The sequence below is a fragment of the Andrographis paniculata genome, unplaced genomic scaffold (assembly GCF_009805555.1).
Source record: "Andrographis paniculata isolate CXL003 unplaced genomic scaffold, ASM980555v1 Contig87END, whole genome shotgun sequence".
NCBI classification, from domain to species: Eukaryota; Viridiplantae; Streptophyta; class Magnoliopsida; order Lamiales; family Acanthaceae; genus Andrographis; species Andrographis paniculata.
This window is the reverse complement of record NW_026137625.1, coordinates 1,632,059-1,643,794: the sequence shown is the minus strand read 5'-3', so window position 1 is coordinate 1,643,794 and position 11,736 is coordinate 1,632,059.

The window sequence follows — 11,736 nt, the reverse complement described above, 5'->3', positions numbered from 1 at the left end:
CTTCATTTTTATCTTATTAGGTTTAATTTTGTCATAAAGTGGTTGCGATATGAGGTGGGTGGAGTTCAATTTTTTTTTTTTTTTTTTTCAAATACCATTTGTGTCAATATCTCATGTGAAGTGACTTTTTAAAGTATTGAAGATGTTTGTTGATATATCTATCATATTGTTGGTTGTTTATGCATTTATTTTATCGATTTATAAAAATTCTAATTGTTTTTACTAGTGTGCGTTAATGCTTCCAAACATTTTTTGTTACAAAAAATAGTATATAGCGTGCTCTGGTTTCCAATTGACATCCTTCTATAAGAAATTTATATACCCATATAATTATGTTATAAAATTAAATCGGTGTTGAATATATTTTTGCAGACTTATGTCTTTGTTTTAAATATTGTCAGGTCCAAGGTGAGAGACATGATTGTGGGTTACTACTATGCATATTTTTTTAGAGTTACGCTTTATACAACACGAAAACTTATCAACTTAGCAGATGAACTACCGAATTCAACAATGTCAAAATATGTCGAACAAAAGTTGTTGTGAACATTTTATCAGGAGACGCTGCAGAGGCCGTCTAATATTATTTATCGGGTTTGTATGTTATTTTTTATGCATGAATTGAGGACAGTTGAGGTTAGAAGCATATGGTTGCCAAATTGGGGGTAATAAGTTATTGATATTATATTTTGTCAAAACTTTTAAGGATCATTGTAGTTTCTAATTTAACAAATGACATATGTAGTTCTCTATAAGTATGACCTTTGGTATTAGAGGTACTTACATACAGAATTAAGAAATATACTTCGTTGTGCAAAAATTTATGATTGAGTGTGGAGAAACTTCTAAATTTGAATAACATACTCCTAATGATGACATATATTCCTCATTTAAGTAACTTAAATACTTCGGACACAATTTCATGTACTCTTATTAATAAATAGATTTTATAAGTAACTATATACATATTCGACATGAGTGAAAAATGTGTACTCACAATACTGTTCTTAAAGCGCCGATGGACACGTTCAATGTATACATCAATTACTAATACTATAGTATGCACAGTCCTAATATGTCTCGTGTATAATATTTATTCATCATACTTTGTAACACATTTGTTCGTTGCGGATATTTTTTCTAGTTTACAAAATACTGACATTGACAAAACCAATAAAAAGTGTAAGGACCGAGACATATCTCATCAGTTATCTACTAATTCATCGATATCTCTTACCATGATCCACAACATCATATGTTATGTCAAATTTATCTTATATGACATTCTTATCCACTCTTGAATACATAAACAAATGATCTCAATGATTGTTTCGGTAGTATTGGTTGAGAGAAACCAATATTTGAAGAAATTGCAATTATCTATTCAAACCATAGCCATCTAAGTTAGCCACAATCATGAATGTGCGTTGAGAGACTCCTAAGTGGAAGTTACATGCCCCCAATGATGATATTTGTTCATCTATTTCATTAAGTTACGTACTTTTTTAAATTGATTTAATATACTTGTATTGAGGAATAGACATTATAAGTAACTTTTTACATATTCGATGTATATTAAGAAGATGTGTACTTAATAAATCTTCTAAAAAATACATACTGATATATTTATGTACACATCAATGACTAATATGTTCCTCATAGTGTCCAATATGTCTCATGCGTAACATTTACTTACTATATATTCTAACGCATTTCTTATTGTTGGAAGTTTCTTTCTACTTAGAAAAATGCTTGCATGGACAATCACGATACAAAAAACATCATGCATCATCAGTTATGCACTAACTTCAAAATATCTACTATTATGTTTTACCACATGATATGTTATATCATATATATCTTAAGTGACATTCACATCCACCCTTGAATACATGAATGAGGGGTCTTATAAGTCACTTTAGAAATATCGGCTAATGCACGCTAACTTCTAAGAAAGTGAGTGTGATGTAATCAAGTAGTAATTGTTTGATCCAATAACAATCAATTACAAATTCTGGATAGATAGTTAAAATACCCATGGTTACAATAATTATACTTGTGTGTACGAATACAAATACTTTTATACACAAGGGCGCACACTTTTACTCGGATATGTATACATATGATACTAATAAATATACTCCCTAAACGTCACATCATACTCGTATTTTCATTATAGCCACTCCTTAAAAATGTTAAATATCCTCATAAATAAATTTGATTTATGTTAATACAGTTTCAGATAAACGATAGGGGTACACTTTAAGTCATGTTATATCGTAACGAGTATTTAGGGGACATAAAGAACATCAAATATTACATAAAATTTAATAAAAAAATTACAATGTAATGTATTATCATTTTTAATAACTTTTATTTCGGTCATATTTTATATAATTACAATAACCTGTAACATACTTTCTTTTCAAATTCACATACTCTTGTTTTCTACTTTGAAAGAATGAGATTGGATTGATATGTACCCCAACATAATAGTTGTATACGTCCAGTAATATACAAAGGAATATTATCAAAATTTTCGATCATTCAATAGTGGTTCCGTACATAAATCTATGGCCAATGTACAATCTTCCAAAAACAAAAGAAAATTTCTGCCACAAAAACACGTCAAAAATATCTACGCTAAATCCTTCTTGTAACTTCGTCGGTTGTGTCCTAGTTGACCACAACAAGTATATTTAATTTGTTTCACATATTGTGATTCAAACTGTATTTTCTTTGGCCAACTTGGTTGGGCAGATGATGTGGGAAGAATTATCTTTTTCTGCAAGTAGTTATGCGTCACATCCATATCATGGGTTGACACCGAGTTAATGGGTTCATCATAGACATCCAATTATCACCATCACCATGAAGAACAAACCTTAACCTCCAGCAAAATCATTCCTAATTTTCATTACTTTCGGCAGACACCATTGCACAACTACAAAATTTTAACATTATCCAATATATAAGCACATAAAATAAGTAATAAGGTTCATATATGAGTAGTCATAGTATATACAAACAATTTCAAGGTATTTTCAAATAAATGGAGCATACAATATAAAATAATATGGGTATAAGATTAATAAATATAAGTATACTACACTGGAAAAATGTACCCGTAAAAATGCCCATATAAACTAGCAGGAAAATCGCAACAGCCCCCCTTCCTCACAGACAATTTTTTTTCCTATACACACCATCCTGACGAAATATCATAGTAAAACTCAGTTACCAAATATTGCAACCATAATCTCAAATAGAACAACAATTATCAAAGAAATAGTGAAATATTTATCCGAATCAGTCCTAAGCCCTAACAACACCATCTTAATTAGCCAAAAAAATTATCTTACCAAAATAACATTCAAAATCAAAATTTCGCCTTACCCGTTTCTCCATCGCGTGAAATAAACCTAAATATTGGAATTTAAATTCGAAATCCATTATAGATCCATCATCGATTATAAATTTCTTCGCGCGAATGAAATCAGACGCTGGAAAAAAATCAATTCTTCGCGAAGAAAAAAAACTAACTAACGAAGAGAGAGAAGAAAAAAATGATAAAATGGATTGTTTGGCGGAATAGTCAAGGGCAATATAGGAAAAGTGATAAAAATAGGGAGTTAATGCCAATAATTTTTAAAAGAGGGGAGTGCAGTGTTTTTAAAACTTGTGTAGGGACTGAATTCAAGAGGTAGAGATTTATTTCAAATTGTCTGTTTTTTAAAATATAATTAAAATATGCATTTTTTTTTCAAAAAAGAAATAAATAAAACATTAGACATCTAACAACTAAAACAACAGTATGGACAGAACATATAAAACCGAAAAAGTAGTATTTTGAAAAAATATATATTATACTTTTCACACGTTCCTTAACAAACTATTCATTTTTTTTTTATTTGGTATGTCTCGTAACAAATTATTTATTTTTTCAAATTAGTCTGTCACAAAGTATTCATTTTCCTTTATAATAATTGTACTATCTACATAATATTAAAAATACTATTACAATTTACAATATATTATACAAATATCATTAATTTTATATCATAAAATACTAATAAGATTATTTTTGTCATTTGAACTTTATTTCTACTACATACTAATATATATAAAACTTCGTGCAAAAAATATTTATGTACTTCTTTTAGACGCGGAAGAAGTATATATTTTTTTCATTGGAAATGTTACAGTGAGTTTCGGATAAACAAAAAAAGAAATGTTGTAGAATATTTGGGATGTAGGGAGTATTACAGTGCAAACTTTATAATTTTATATATCATTTGCTTCTCCAAATGATGATTACTAAGCGAATGCATCATTTTCAAGCCCTGGCAATGCGTACACGTCATATTGTAAATATGCACATCGTTGAGCATTTTTCGTGCGAAAACAAATGCAAAAAGAAGTCAAGAATAGATTTTCAACGAGTGCAATACATCCATTTTGTTGCATTAAAGAATGGTACAAAAAAGAAAGTATGGTTGAAAACGTTGCATAAGTTTATGGTTATGTAAATATCATTTCAAGACATCATATATTGTGTTTATATTGCAATAAATATCATTATAGTGATACAATCAGAGCATAAGAAACAATGCTATACATCATTATGTTCTTTAATGCGCACGATTTGTGTAGTAACTAATTGGACTAATTTCTAAATAACAACGTTACTTCAGTATATTGTAACAATGTGAATATCATATATGTGTATTTCCTAAATCAATTATATATATTTTTTATTATAGAAAAAAAAATATTGGTTTAGCTTTTATTAAGAAATATGAAATATAATTATATAAGAAAATTTCTAAGAAATAATTCATCAATAGACAAAGACGAAACAAGGTTATTAATGTTTTCCAACAATAATTCATTTATTCGGAGTTAGATTTCATTAATGAATAGATCTTGAATATTTTAAAAATAACAAAGTTAAACTTACCATTACAATGAATACTTCATGTGTTGAAAATATTGCATCATATTGCGATTATATAAATATTATTTTAAGAAGATATATATTATGTGTAGTTTACCTTAAGATATCATAATAGTGTTACAATGACAACACAAGCAGCAGATTCATACATCATTACTTTTTCAAATTGATATGATTTGGAAATTACCTATGTAACACCTCCAGTTGGCTCATACTGAAAATGCTACCGCCACACTGTATTTTGAGGTTGTCACATCCTACTTCAAGCCCCACAATACAATGTTAAGGCTAAGATTAATTGTAAAAGCACATTATTATATAACACAATCTGATTTATGAATATTTATAAAATACACTCCTAAACAAGAGGTTTTTCTGCTTAAAAATTTACATATAATACAATAGGTGTAAGTTCACTCATTCAACCCGTCTTTCTATATCTCAAAACGTCCCCTGTCCTGGAGGTGCCATGACCTAAACCAAGTATTTTTCTTAAAAATAGTCTAGAATTAAATCCATTTTAAGAACTAACGTGAAATATGTCATGTCATACATTTTACAATAAAGTCTAATCTCCGTCATTCATAAAATACGTTTTATGTCATGTCATACCAATAGTGAAATGATGCAACAAAGATATCAAACTTGACAACTATGCACATGCAAATATATATATATACACATCCGTCGATGTGAGCAGCCAAAATAACCTCGCTTATATAATAATAGGCTCACTGCATCTGTCTAAGTGAGCAGCCGGAATAACCTCGGCCTCATAATAACAAGCTCACTAGACCATCATCAATAAATAGCAAGAAAATCCTCGGATCAATGAAGGACCTGATAAACCCTTAATAATATAACGGTCATCCAGTCGCTTTCATATACCCGCCATACGATTCCCACAATCAATACATGGATTGCTGAACGTTGTTGTCATTAATCACTAGACACCCCATAGTCCGTGACAGCGAAGATAGGACCCCCACTGACTAGCCCTGTCCCGTATAATGTAGTAGAATCCGTACAACCTGGAATCACCCAAGGAAAACCTGGAAACTCTACTTCTCTTCGCACGCTCTAACGGGATCACGTTTGGAGTTTGACATATGATCCTAAACTACCGATAGACCTCACTAGTAGCTACTCCAATGAGTGGAACAACACCGAACAAGAATGATTAGACTAAATATGTCTCAACTACAATGGACCTAATTTCTGAATGACCGTGCGACTAAGTCACATAGTTGTCCGACTACTATCATCCACTATCGTCAAACTGTTACGATACATCATGGTCGAATATCCTAACCTCAAATGATACCCTCGCCTAGCACTACCGCACACGGAGACTAAACGATAGATCCATAAAATATATCTGATAAACCGTGCAATATGTGTGCAGCATGTCAAATAAGTGAATTTATCGAAAAAGGCTGGTGTGAGAGCTCACCTATCCTCTTTTTCATAAATTCACCAACGCGATTAAATACGTATATCAAATATCATAAAATGAGAAGTCTTACACATGCATACGCACACACATATATATAAATATATACATGCACTGACATAATGATCCACATAATATCACATTAACATATTAATCAGAGTCGCGTGCAACATGCATACACAATTTTTTAAAATTAGATTTAATTCCCTACTGCTTACCTCTTATCGACACTCCCTAACTTTTGCAATCTCACATAAATCTTCTCCAACGTATACATACCCCATTATTTACTCAAATCAGATGAGCTATATGTTTATTCATAGGAGCTACCTAGTTATTTAAAAGCTAATTTCTATAATTTGTTTGTTGGACTTCAAACTTTTATATTTAGTAGAATACGATATTTAGGTGTAAAACTCTTATACCTCATAATATTTATATCGCCTGATTATTAAATAAAAATACTTAAAGATATGAATAAACATGCGGGTGCAATATACTGTCATTTCAATTCGGTTCGGATCGATACGAAATTTTTATAAACTAACGTTAGGACTATGAATAGACTATTAGTTAAAGAAATTAGTCTATTAAATAACTAAATAACCAATTATGAATTTTTTAAGAATTTTTAATTTAATATCCCAATATCTAAATTCATATTCAAATCCATAATTAAATTCTACGTATAGCAATAATATAATACCAAAATCAAAATTAGAAATCAGACGTCTAAATCTTTTTCTTTTTTATTATTATTATTATTATTTCGTTATTATCATCATCTTTATCTTTATTATTATTATATTATTATTATCAATTATCCTTTTATTATTTTATTATATATATTATATTATATTTATTTTTAATTTTAATTTTATCTTTATCGATATTTATTATTTTAACGGTCTTTTCCATTATAATCAATATATAAAATAAAAATAAAATTTATTACGAAATATTAATTTCTTGATTTCAAAATATTATAAAATATTTATTTGCTATAATAATATTATTTTATACAATTTAAAATTGAGGTATTACAATCTAATTGCAAATGTTTCTAATTTGTGTATAAGTTAATATTTTCAAATATGGTATATCTAGTTATCATATTTAACTTTTCTTCAATAAATTGTCACTCAATTACCTTTTTTAAAATATGAACTTAAAATATACTTGATTAAAATCATCTGTTGAATTGCCAATAAAAGTAATTAGACGGATGACGCTCCTTATCTACGAGGATACCAAATCCCCCCAAACACCTCTATCAATTTAACCAAATAACCATTCTAAAAAAAGAAACCTAAATTCACACACACACACACATATATATATATCGAACTAATAATCTAATTAATTTGGGTTTTCTCTGTCTGTTAGTATTTCTATTAATTAATTAATCAAAATTTTCAAAATTTTGAATTTATTTTTCAAAAAATCTAATTCCACCGATTATCCAATAAAAGCTCATATAATAGATTTTTATCATGTTCTTCATTTTTCTCTGATTCTCTCAACTAAGAGCAATTATAATGGTTTAGTCTAAAAAGCCTCTATTGTTTATGTGTCGAGGATTGAGTAGAAATCTCACTTTTTAAATCTTCAATGTAATGTGTAAAAGATAGAAGAAAAAAATCTTTTCAAATTACAGTGAATAAGGAAAAAGAGAGGATATGGGAAGGAGAAAGACTAGGAAAAAAAAAAGAATGAAAAGAAAATCTCCATCCGTCCACATAGAAAGTATATGTATTTTTTATTTGGGGTGTCCAATTACAAAGTAAATATTTCATTAAATACTTTACTTTTTTTCCACAAATACCCTTACTTTACATCACATAATTACTTTTATATCAAAAAACAAAGACAAAAATGTCATTACCCTACTTTTAATTACCCACTATAATTAAAATACTATTATTTTTCAAATACCGTGGCAAAAGTAAATATATACTTTATTCTTGGACGGAAGGAGTATAAAATTACAATGATAGTGATGTAAAGATAAAACCTACGAAGAAAAAAAAAAAAAAAAAGATAGAAATAATAATAATAATTAAAAAGGACTTCATAAAGACTTCTTCAACTAAGTATTCATTTTTCAACTTCAAAACAAAAATCATTATCTTGTTGATTTTCGGAACACGAAGGAAATTTTTTCTTTTACAATCCATAAGAAACTATCTATAAAAGATTTATTGTCTTTGTTCTGAACATATTTTCAGAATATATTGATTTATAATTTTTTTTAATTTTTAATTTCAATATATTTAACACAATATTTTATATAAAAAAATATTTTTTTAAAAAAAATATAAAAAATAAAAGCTTGCAAAATAATCGTAAAAAAAATAGAGCTGCGTGAATGCATGTTGAAATAATATCTATATAATATTTATTGTTATAAAATATATAACATATGTATAGATAAAATGTATAGATATTATTACGTAATATATATATATATATAATTGTTGATGTAATTTTTCAACAAAAATAAAGTAAAATTCAAAGATATAGAAAATATCCTTAAACTTGATTAATTAGTGCCTGAGATTAGGAATCTCTAAACACTGTATGGTACAGAAAATAAACCGGAAAATAAAAGACTGAAATTTAAAGTGGTGATCCCCAAATCTGACTTTGCTTTGTTGAAGTTGATTGAAGATGCCTTGCCAAATGATGATCCAAATCCTTAAATATTCTTTGAAGAAAACGTTCAGAACCGTCGCACTGTTTCACCAACCGTTCCCACCAGTTACAGAACTCAGAACTGCCTCTTTGATTGACACATGTCTTTAACCGCCTCGCCAACCGCATAACCCAACGACCGACCAACCGACCAATCTAGATACATAATTGGTCGCCAGATCAAAAGACTCACTGGTCGCCCCATCAAACGACCACTATTTGGTCTCTTCAATCGTCTGACCTATCAACAGACCTTTCTTCGCCCGACTTCCTTTTTCGACCGACCCCCATAGCAGCCAACCTTTGTATCAACCGACCCATTTATCCGACTGCGGATAATCCGACCTGCTTGCCCGACCGCGGACCATCTGACTTGCTTATCTGATTGAGAACCAACCGACTGAGAACCCACCGACTGACTCTGGATACCTTATTATTATTATTATTATTATTATTATTATTATTATTATTATTATTATTATTTTTTGTGCGTAACAACATGCCTCCTCCTCAAGACTCCTAAGCATCATTTCTTATGATGTTTTAGGAGTTAGTAGGTTAGCATCCGAGGCTACGTCAGCCTCAGATCCGACCTCCATCCTTTGAGGCTACGGTGGACCCGACCTCTATTTATCGCGGACTGGTGCTGGCCTGGACGTTGGTCGATCTTGCACTACCATTGTATTCAGACTCCCGTCCGACTTATTCCTCCTTTCGGCCACTGTTGTTCTGTCATTCTTTTGCTCGCCTGAAAAGTTATGGTCGGCGACCTGACCCGTGTCCGTCCATTCGGCGGGGTCCTCCTGACCTGTATCCGTCCATTCGGCGGGGTCCTCCTGACCTGTATCCGTCCAGGTTACGTAGTCCTCCCGATTTTTGTCCGTCCAGTCGACGTGGTCTTCCCGATCTGTATTCGTCCAGTCGGCGTGGTCCTCCCGACCTTTGTCCATCCAGTCGGTGTGGTTGTCCCGACTACGGTCCGTCCATTCGGTGTGGTCCTCCCGACCATGGTCCGTCCAGTCGGTGTGGTCTTCCCGACCATGGTCCGTCCAGGCGTCGTGATCCTGCCGACCTGTCTCCGTCCATTCGGTCGTCCCTGGTCGGGCCTGTCCTCCTGTTTGGTCCTGTTTCCAGTCTGTCTGACTGGGTATATGCTCAGGAATGGCGTTGTCCGTTTGGGGGCATGACATTTCTGGCGGTGCAGGAACCGAATTCAACATGAATTTTGATTGCTCCATCAAGTTTTGCATTGCGTCATGTATTGCCTGCAGATTTGCTATCTGCTGGTCGTACATTTGCCGAAAACATGCTGTAAAACCTGCTGTCAATTCGGCCCGTAGTTGGGAAGCTTCTTCTGCCGTGATAAAGCCAACGGCTGTACTGTGGAATTGAAAATTTGCCATATGGATCAGCAATTTTCTCCCACTGTGGTCGCCAATTTGTTGATGTAATTTTTCAACAAAAATAAAGTAAAATTCAAAGATATAGAAAATATCCTTAAACTTGATTAATTAGTGCCTGAGATTAGGAATCTCTAAACACTGTATGGTACAGAAAATAAACCGGAAAATAAAAGACTGAAATTTAAAGTGGTGATCCCCAAATCTGACTTTGCTTTGTTGAAGTTGATTGAAGATGCCTTGCCAAATGATGATCCAAATCCTTAAATATTCTTTGAAGAAAACGTTCAGAACCGTCGCACTGTTTCACCAACCGTTCCCACCAGTTACAGAACTCAGAACTGCCTCTTTGATTGACACATGTCTTTAACCGCCTCGCCAACCGCATAACCCAACGACCGACCAACCGACCAATCTAGATACATAATTGGTCGCCAGATCAAAAGACTCACTGGTCGCCCCATCAAACGACCACTATTTGGTCTCTTCAATCGTCTGACCTATCAACAGACCTTTCTTCGCCCGACTTCCTTTTTCGACCGACCCCCATACCAGCCAACCTTTGTATCAACCGACCCATTTATCCGACTGCGGATAATCCGACCTGCTTGCCCGACCGCGGACCATCTGACTTGCTTATCTGATTGAGAACCAACCGACTGAGAACCCACCGACTGACTCTGGATACCTTATTATTATTATTATTATTATTATTATTATTATTATTATTATTATTTTTTGTGCGTAACAATAATATATAAAAGGTGCATGCAATCCGTACATGTATGTATGAATTGTATTATTATATAGAGAGAGGTGTGTGAAAAAGAGAGAAGGTAGAGAAAATTAAAATGTGTGTTTTTATTTCATTTCTAACAAAATGGCCTATTTATAGGCAAGTACAATTATGCTTAGTCATTTTTTTTTTATTTGACGAGGTAATTCGCAGTCACTATTCAAAAATGCACACTGGGTAAACCCCGATCGAACCTAATATCCTGCAAGCTAGATTCGACATGCAAGTCACATTAAGCGAACCATGTGTTGTATGACCCGGAGGCGTAGGAAGTTTGAACCCACGGACTCATGATCATAAATCCACCCCACACCACTAAGTCATCTCTTAGGGACCATGCTTAGTCATTTTTTTATTATACATGACATAAATGACTGTGAGAAAGAGAGAAAGGTAAAAAAATTAAAATGTGTGTTTTTGTTTCTTTTCTAACAAA